The following is a 10,655-nucleotide window of genomic DNA, read 5'->3' as shown; positions in this document are numbered from 1 at the left end:
CCGGGGTTAGGCGCTCTTGCCTTTCCCTGTGTTGCTTTGCCCAGCTCCTTGACCTCAACCTTCTCACAAATGTTTATCCTTCCTACCAGGCAAAAGGAGTAAAGTTTATCCTTGAGAATGGTATTGGGAGCCCACTTCTAGCCAATGAGGAATGCGAAATGGAAAAGTGTCTCTGTAGAGCTGTATTCTGAAAGGTAGACAGACAAGCACTCTGAAGTTTTAAATAAGTCTCTGCACAACGCTATGTAGGGGACAGAGTTTTTCCCTTGGGTGTTATCCTCATTTCCATATGGGAATGGTGAAAGGTGACAATTAAGCCATATGCTTTAAGATAAAGCTATCTCTTGGTCCCCATGGTCCCAGCCCATTACCAGGTCATTCAGTTGGGACCCCAGAGCTGAAAGAGAGATCCTGTCTAGGGAAGGCAGAGAGAATGGTAGTGGGGGTGGGCTAGGTTGGGGAGGGAGGAGCAGGACTCTTTGAGTAGGACCAGATAGGTCTCTGTGTAGAGTAATATTACAGCTCTTTCTCTCATAAACAAGCTGCATGCCTGCTTCTAAAGACCCATCTGGCATAGCTTTGAGAATGGCAATAATTACAAGCTGATGATGGACACGGAAAAAAAAGCCCCGCTGAGCTAACTCATAAGGAAGTACAGGCCAGGACTGCAGGGAAATTACAGGCTGAAAACCTTTTTAGTTTAGGCCTTTTGGTGTTCTTAATCACAGACTTTAAATGTTGTAATAAACACTGTTGCATTTTATTGACCAACTCCCATGACAGGCAAATCTTTTTTCATTTTATTTTTATTTTTACCATTTGCTCTTTGGAAAACTGCTTGGCAGTGTCTGCCTGGGTCATGCCAGTGGGTCTTTAGTTTTTCTTCTCCTAGGAAAATTAGGAAAACAGGAGTTCATTTTTATTTAGTTTCTAGAAACTTCCAAATTTTTTCTTAAATTTTTCTCTGCATTCTGTAGTTTAGAAAAACTCCCAAACTGTGTTTAACCTGTAGCCTGTAAGAGAATGGTCTTGTTGTTTCAAGCAGGGATATTGAAGAGGGATAAAGAAAATTTTGGAAGAATGATCTATGATCCTGGACGGTCAAATAGTGTTTGTGATACAGAAATAGTGAAGAGTCAAACTAAAGACTGTACTGTTTGATTAATGGAACGTTAGATTCTGGCCTTGGTTTTGGAGATGGCCCTTATTCCCGAAATGGATTTGACATGGAAAAGATGAACCTTCTCAGAGTTTTGGAGCCTAATGTTTTATAAGTGGGTCTAAGACGTTTTTTCTTAGACATTTAGGCCATTTAGGCCATCTGATGGAGCAAATGAATTTAGGAAATCTTCCTTGTAAGAAGAAAATGGAAGCACTGGGGAAAATAGTTTTCCTTTCTTCTGAATCATTATGAACTTCAAAATCCATAGCTTACATGTCATGGCAAAATTAATCTTGCGTATAACACGTTATCAATTGCTGTTATAATGAGATTTTTTTTTAATACCATAATGTGGGGTTTATTCTAATTCACATGTTATCAGTTTCCATGAAAAAAACTGATATTCATTTTATACATTTTAGAAGTTTAAGAGCTGGTAGAGTGGCTCAAGTGGTTGAACGCTTACCTAGCAAGCATGAGGCCCTGAGTTCAAACTCCTGTACCACCAAAAATAAAAAATAAAAGTCTGAGGTTAGAAATGATGAACAATCACGAGTTGGGATTTTTCTTGAATCAGTTAACTTTTACAGGTAGATATTTGTTCAAAATATGCCCTGTTGGATTTTAAAATGGAATTATAAAATTTATTACTCTTTAAGCACTAGATACTGCTTTTGAAACTTATTTTTAAGTCTTTTCTCCTTTGCCACAATTTCTCATTCATATTCCTCAAAGATTTATATTTTATTTATTCTTTGTGTTTTGTATACTGTGCTGGCTACTCCAGATGGATTATTTAGTTCTGCCTTTTTGCATTTGATTACTTGTGCAAGCACATAAAGTTTTGGGATCTATGAAGTTAAAGCAATGCAATGGTTGGGCAATGGAAATGTACCAGTATAAACTCAGTCTCTTTTCCTTTCATAGGCATTGCTTTACCTGAAGCCCCCTTCTCAATGAGGAATTACTTCTTTATATCTAACTGTCTAGTTTTCTATACAGGCTAGAATTGTTCCTAACAAAAGAAGCATGAATTGGTGGAAACCATATATTAAATGCAAGACTATTTGTCTAGTTTTCATTAGGTTGCTGAGTGAAAAGTCTCAATTCCTCTCTTTTCCCAAGGTACTCAGATATCCATGGGGGTTCCCCTCATCTCACACTATCAATTCTCTCACCAGGCACAAGCCAGCTTTAAAGAATTCAACACTTACTGGCCCTTACAGAACTGTCAGCAATGACAGCAACCAGGGATGCTGACATGTCTTACTGTTTACAAAGGATGAGCACAAAGACCTCTGGGATGACTTGATAAGCTCTGTAACTCCTCTTTCTCTGAGTCTGGCCTCTCTGGACCAGCTGTCTTTGCGTGGCCAGCTAACATGCAAGTATCAAAATCTGATCTAAACACCAAGTTAGCAAACACAGCAGCTAAGATAAAATAGGGCTGTTTGAGATTGCTTTGTAAACAGTGAAAACAGAGAAACAAGAATATCGCAGTCCCTGGATTCTTATATGCACTAAATTTCTTTTTCCTTTTAATTTATGATGAAAATTCTTGCACTAACATTAAAGTAAATTCATGAATTATTATGGTCTTGAATATTTAATCTTACTTACTCACTTTAGTTTCCCTTGATTTCTCTAAAGATTTCAGCTAATATTGTAGTTAAATTAAGTTCGACATTTTGGGGAGTTGGAGAAGAGGAAGGCTGGGGATGCAACTTAGTTTTGAGTAGAGCACATGCTTACGATGCACAAAACACTGCATTCAATCCCAGCTCCCCCCACCAAAAAAAAAAAAAAGATGCTTTTTAGAAAGTATTCTGAACACACTCTTTTTTACTTAGGGAATCCAGAAATGTCTGAAGTTGTGTAAATGCACGTTTTCCTCTTTCTTACTTTGTAAAGAGGAAATCTCTCTTCAAGAAGGGGACCCAAGAAGTTGAATCCCCCTTCTGCCTATTCTATTTCAGTATTGAACACATAGAAGGAGAAGGAAAAGTTTTGTGTGTTTATGCACTTGGTTCAATGCTTTTGTTAAATGAAATATGTATATATATATATATATATATATATGTATAGCCATACCTGCATGGCGTTTGGAGTACTGTTGTCCTTAAATTCTTTGAACTGATTTGAACAATGCTGTTTGTCTTTTAAAGGTGTCAGATTGTAGAAATGAGCTCTTCCAAGATACTCAGACAAAACTTTTACAGTAGGCTCCCCTCCCCACCCCAGCTCACTCCTTTCTTAAAGAAACTCCATAGCTAAAAATAATTTTATGTCACTGACAATAAAGAACTTTCCTTAATTTTAGCAACTTAAAGTCCACATTATCATAAAACTGTGGCTTGATGTTGACAGTTATAGAGAGGGATTTCATGTTTATTGTGAGGTATAATTTTCCTGGGAATGGCTTTCTGCCTACAATCTTTCTAAACACTTCTAATGAGAAATATGCCTAATTTTTTCCACAGTGTCAGTCTGTAGAATTTGCTCCACTTAGAAATCCCTGCTTCATAGCTCTTGAGTATCAGATCTTGAGTAAAAGTGTCTATGCCCTTTTTGCAGATGGTAAAAAAGAGGTTCTGGGGTTTGTCTAGCTTTATAGGATACATTATGGATGACATTACAAACCCAGGGCTGTGTGCGCTTCCTGATAAGTTTTCAACATCGCAGCTTTCTCCTTTGAACCCAGTCTGAAGGTAGATGCTCAGTTTTCAGTGGAACACTCAGGATGGAAGGGCCCATTAGTTGAGCTCTGACAGTGAGAAGCAGTGGGATGCAAAACAGCATGCTCATTCAGAGTGATTTCTAACCTATGTAACATCTATAAGCATTTGCGATGAGTAGTGCTATGTGGCTAAGAAGTGATAGAAAGAATAGTCACTGCAGGTCAGTGTTGGCACCACTTTGACAGGCTATTCTGTTAACTCTTCTGGAAATATCTCTATTTGGAGTAACTTACAGGTGTCACAAATACATTGTCTTCCATATATAGAGATTAACTTTTTCAGAAAACTACCTGAAGAATTCACTGGGTTATCATTTTAGGGACAATTATCTATTAGTACTAGATACAGAGTAGATATTAGTGCTCATATGGGTGTAGTCTCCACATATAGACAAGACTGACTAGTGCTACTGCTAGCAGAGTGAGAATGTTACTGGTAATCATCAGACAGAGGGCTTCCTGGTAAATCAAGGCTCAGGAAATGATATGTCCCACGGAGATTGTAGTGTTGTGCTTCTACTTTGTTTCTTCCCAAGCCTACTTTTATCAACAATGTATTGTTTCTTCTCCAGTTTGGCTGTGATATTCCTATATTTTGTTCAGCTCCAGGTTTTGTGTGTGTGTTGTTTGTTTGTGGCTTGAGTTTGTGGACTATCGTGTAGTTTCAGGTCCTTTGCTCCTAGCTCATCTCGAATCCATGTGTTGTTTTCATGACTGGGTTTCTCTTTTCTCAATAAATGCATTGGCCTCCTTGCTTAGCTCTTGCACAGTTCAGGCTTCCATCTGCAGAGAAATGAGACCATGAGATCTGCTAACATGCAAAAGGGAGATAAAAGCATTTTTAAAAATGTCTTCCTGCACCCAGGCCTGCTTTATAATAAACCAGAACAGTGGAGGAATTAAGATGTTGTTGAAATACTTGAGTGTCTCTGCCCTTTTATTACGTCCAGGGTGATGAGGTCATGGCTTACTGTTTAGCTTATATGGTGCAATTAAGAGATTCATTTCTTCATGTGATTCATCTCAGGAAGAGTTGACTCAGAACAGTTTTAGGGGAGAGGCAATACTGTGTAAGGAAGGAGATGTTGGAAAATGAAGATTTTTGTCTTGAAGTTTGAGTTAATTTTTAAATTTTAGGGAAGAATGAGAAGAGCTGCACTGAGCCTGCCTCATTCTCTGAGTAGCAGGGGATTTGATTATGTAAGGCCAACAAGGTTAAGGAGATGGTTTTTAGTTCTTGGGTTTTTTTTTCTCCTTTTGGAATGATGTCAAAGATGAAAACTAAATATTAACATTAAGTCATTAGATCTCTGCATGTAGACATGTTTGAATCAAGCAATAGCTCAAATATAATATTTACATAATTATATATTTGCATTATATATAATTTTTATTGTGATATCTATCTGTGGATCCCTAATTGAATCCTTTCAAAGATGGCATTTAAATCCCCATGGCTGCAAAAGAGGTAGTTTCTCCATTTGGATAAGGGAGCAGTTCTCAGTCACAGTCAGTCTTTTACATGTGCAAGTGTGAAAATATTGAGACACAATGAGTTTTTTTAATAAAGTATTTGTTCATGAACCTCAGTTTGGTAACATTTACTCAGGTACTTTCCTTCTCTTCAAGTCTTCTTTGATTATGAATCTCAACTTGGCCTTTCATTTGTGGTCAGCTTTTGGTGAAAATTCCTAACTTCTGTATTGGTCAATTCAGTGCAACAGGCATGAAGGCATGCCTGGCCTCTTTAAGGTACTATGCCAGGCATTGAGGATCATTTTTGGAGAGGTTAACAGTAGTCTGTCCTTTGGGAGGAGATGGGAACATGTACAATAATGTATAAAAATTAGATTGGGACCAACATGGGATAAAGGGATAAACAAATCTTAATACGTGCTTGTTGAGGAGTAATTTATTTTGTTTTGGAATCAAGTAAGACTTCTTCGAGGTGCTGACATTTGAATTAGTCTTTAAAGGAGAAACAAAATTTTGAATAGACGAAGTTGGAGGAGAGGTTCCAGAAGTGTAAAAGCTCATGACACGATCCAGTAAAGGAGAAGAGTCTGTTCTGACCAGAGCACTAGCCATATGTGAGGAGGAAATGCTGGATGCATTGTGAAGTACAGGATAATTTCAGTTCATGAGAGACCTTAGATATTATGATGTAATGGGAAAGACTGATAAGAAAAGCAAAACTGAGAGACTAATCCAAGAGACATGCTGAGTCTAGGACCGGGTGTGGTAGGAATCAGAGGAGATCGCAAGTAACTTTGAAGTTTCTACTTCAGTGGGTTGGCAAATGGAGAAACCATGAATTGAGATAAGGAACTTGAGGATAAGGTTCAAAAGGCAATGAGTGTATAAATGGACATTTTTAATTTGCTTTGATTATTCACACCATTTCTCTTTCCCAAGAACAAGCTTGTTAGTCCTTTTCCTGCACTCCATTTTTAGAATTAAACACTATTTGGTACACATTTTATATCCTGACACTTTCTGACAAGTCAAAGGAAGAGAAGAAAAAGTGAATCTGCTCTCTGCCACTTTTGTATGTGTTTCTATTCTACTACAATCCCGATGTGTCTATGAGGCATATCTTGAACCTTTCTTAAGACTGACTTTTTGACCTAACTTCCCTTCCTCTGGCCATATTCTTGAGGACGAGGCATTTTAAGTCCTTATTAATGCATAGGAGTCTCAGAGCTAGACACAACTGGCCTTTATAAAGGTAGGATGGGAGCCAAAATGGATTCTTGGATCATGTATCTCCTGCCGGCTATGAAGCTGCCAATCCCATCCCAGTGGATGGAAATGGACACCATCCCCTGAGGACTGATGGCTACACATGGGCCTCTGCTGCCCTTTTCCTCAATGAGGAAGGAAGCCGTGGGCTTTCTTAGGTATTTTTCTTGCTCTCTTAGCACAGGGGAACTGAAAAGTCTTGGCTTTTGAAATTTGGATAGTGAATTGAAGATTGGAAGGGCTTCCAGAAAGCAGAAGGTTCTCATCTCTGAACTGTTAATTTCTTCCTCCACCCCCCTTCCTGTGCTGTGTAATCATTCCAGTTCTAGCATTTGAATGTCCACTGTTAGAAAGTCTTAGTGGATTCCAAACCTATGCAGAGCTTCAAGGTGGAGAGACCTAAATGGAAGGAAGGGACTGGTGCCACTGTGATAAACTGTAATTGATATCAATAGTCATATTCTTTTCTAATCCATTTCTTTATTAGATTTGCACACCACATATCCAATGACAAGTCCTCTTGAAAATTCATGAGGAGAAGTGTTACAAAAATTCCAAATATCTACTTCTCATCTGATAAAGCTATTGCAATGTTCACAGTATGAATTTGGTTTGCAGTTAGAATTCCTCAAATTAAATATTTAAAAACTATGGCTAGTAAAGTCAACCCTGAATCACAGGGAAAAAAGTATGTAATGCATGGGTAAGTCTAACTATATTGTGAATTTAAGATGCTATGTGCTTTATATAGGCATTAACAACTTATTTAGGTCATTAATTTTTTTCGCCATTCAGGTGGTTGAACTCAGGGCCTTGTATGTGCTGGTCAGGTGCTGTGCCTATTGGCCAGTCTGCCAGTCCTTTTCATGTTTATTATTTTTGAGATAGGGTCTTGCTTTATGCCTGGGTCGACCTGGACTGCAATCCTATTTCTGCTTCCCTGAAGCAGGGTAACAGGCGCATATCACTGCACCAAGCCATTGGTTGAGATGGGATCTGGGGAACTTTTTGCCTGTAATCTTCCCAATCACTTCCCAAGTAGCTAGAATTTCAGGCTTGATCCACTGTGCCTGGGTTATTTATGTCATTTTGGATACCATTTCTTGCCCCACCCCCCAAAAAAAATTCCCCAAAGTTGTGACACAAAATCATTTCTCCAGTTTCAATTCCTTTGCAACAGCAATGGCTAAGAGAAAACAAACCTTCAAAAGGCACATAAATATGGTGAGCCCTTCCCACCATATGGTATGTGACCAAGAGCATCTATCAGACACCTACAGAATACTCAGAACATTGATGGGTGCCATATGATCCAAAAAGAACCAAGCTCAGTACAAACTCACTGCAAACATATCTGAGTGGAGGAAGAAAGGAATGGTCCAAGGGAGGGAAAGACCAGCTCATCATAAAGTCATAGGGCTCTGGTTGCTGAAATCCTGGCTAGAGTGGGGAATGTGTGCTCAGAAGCAAAGCACACTTTCACCCCTCTCCCATCTTTATTCTAAGATGGAGATGGGATGGCAAACTGGTTATGTACAATAAGCTGACTTTAATTTTCCACAGTAGTGGTTTGAAGGCAGCAATGCAAAAGGCCACTTGTTTGTTTATTTTGTGTTAGATTATAGCAACTTTGGAGACAAACTCCCCTTCTTTTTCTTTTTCTTTTTTTGCCTTTTGTAACTCCCAGCCACATCCCCTTCAAAGGCAGCAGGTAAGTGCTGGCATCCAGCACTCAAGGAGGCCGATATTCTCCAGACACCTCCATAGACACTTGTAAGTTGAGAGCCAAGTCCTGTGTCAGACATATTTTCTTTGTCAAATCATGCCCTGTCCACCTCACTGACACTGATAGTCCTGGGAGCTGATTCTGATGCCAACCTGTATTGAACTCTAGATATGAGTACACTTTTTTGAAGGGCAGTTTGGGCTAAAACTTGACCTTTCAAGCCTTGAGAGGCGGGAAGGGGAACAGAGGGTTGCTGGGAGAGAGAGAGTTCCTGGTTATTGCTATAGGGAGTCTGTTTACTTGCCTTCAAGGGTCACAGCCATCTGAATGGGCTTCTCTGGCTCTACTCTTGGGTCTGGTTTCAGAGGACCCTGGCCTGTGGAGTTCCGCTCCCCATGGGCCCTCCCCTTCCTGTTGGTCTGGGACTTTTATTCCACACTGTGGCTCAAGCCTTCCTGAGGAGCACTGCAGCTTGCTTGCAAGAATAGCAATTGGAATGGCTGTTTTAAGTGGAGTTTACTGTTGCTGTATAAACCTTCATTTAAAATTGACTATAAAATGTTTCTGAACCTGCCAAACACGCATTAAAATATTTTGCTTCATTTATGCCTATGTGTAACATTTGGTTTCTAAAGAGCTTTAATCAGTAATCTTCAAGTAGGAAGTTATTCATCTTTATTGCCAGTCGGTTCTCAGTGGTGGTCGTGGCAACAATCTTTTTATTGCTTCTGTGTTTAGTTGTTCTTTGACATGATACAAGTCAGCTGCAGTTCAATGAGCTCACTATTTGTGCAACTTAATTGCTTGCTTCCTTCAATACATACTCAATTTTTCCTTTTATGAGCAGGGCTGTTGGAAAAATTAAGCTTAAGGATATAGCCATCCACTGTTAATTAACCTCCTTCCCAAACACATTAGTAAACTAGGTTGAATAACTGCTGAGTGTTAAGTGGACTGTTGCTAAGGTCTTCTTTGGCTGAGACGTGAATCCTGTGTTAAGTGAACAATTGTTAGAGCTTGGAGCCTGTTCTCCAAGCAGTGATGACACAGATGACAGAATAATGCTCTAACAGCATTCCTTGCTGTACCACTGTGCCTTCTCTAAGTGGGATATATTTTGGGCTCTACCATGGGCTTAGCTTGATTCATTCTATCAACATAAAAAGAAATAAAGACTTTGGATTTTTCTTTGTCCTCTAGGTTATTATTTGCTTTAAAGGGGGATCCTAAATTCATCTTTCTCCTTAAATAGTAACCACTACTGTTATTCTGATTTATCATTTCTAGAATAATCTGAATGTAGGATGTATAAATACTTGTGATGAATATAAAATATTCTCAGTGAGGGAACTAATCTATCAAAATAGATTTATATAAAGCTCTTGCAATTCCTCTCCATGTCAGGGTTATATTCAGATGGCAAAATCATGCTAATTGCAGTGGTGAAGGGTTGATGGGAGCTTTGTGAACTTCATAGAAAATATTTTGAAGTTTATAGACTTTAAGAAATGTGACACTTTTTCAATTTGGTAAAAGACAGGAAAATGGGAGGGATTAGTTTGTACTTTTAGAAAGGGGAAAGCAAACAAAATTAAAATGGGAGAATGTGCCAGATGGAGACAAAGACTGACATTTGTGATCTCTACCCTCTGTGTGCAATTTTCATGTTTAGCCTTTAGTTGAGAGGGGATGAGGAGAAAAAGAAAATACAGTCAACCCCAGGTAAATGCGACACTATATAAACATTTCTTTAAAAAAGTTGTTACTTTAGCCGTAATCTAAATCTTGCAAATATTGTGGTAAGGAATCTACATTTCCAAAGTTGTCTGCCCTGACACAGTCTCTATAAAGTAATAGTTGGTTCAAAATTCTTCCCAGGTTTTTGTGCCTTCTGACGTGGGCATATTTTCTGCTTTGCACTTTTGGTCAATGAAAAGCTTCTTGTAACAATTTTTTCCAGTGTCACGTCAGAATAGTAGTGACACAGAATTAATGTTGAATTGCAGTCTTTGGGTAGCTTAGTTTGCCTCCTGCTAATGAGTAGACTCCAGGGTATTGTTAAGAGACTTGATTAGCTAATGCTTGTCAGGAGTCATAAGACAAAAAGGTTGTCCTTGTGTGTTACTTTATCCTAGAGCAAGCTTGCAGGGATAACCTTATTCATACTCACTGTTGGGAGTTCTAAAGTTTATATCCTCTTATCTTTTTGCCTGGCTAAGGCCTGAGATGCAAATGGTGGAGTGTTGACACAGGGAAAATAGTTGAACCATCTGAAAGGTTAAGTATAG

This window comes from Castor canadensis, chromosome 3, assembly GCF_047511655.1.
Source record: "Castor canadensis chromosome 3, mCasCan1.hap1v2, whole genome shotgun sequence".
NCBI classification, from domain to species: domain Eukaryota; kingdom Metazoa; phylum Chordata; class Mammalia; order Rodentia; family Castoridae; genus Castor; species Castor canadensis.
Note: the sequence above shows the minus strand (reverse complement) of the source record.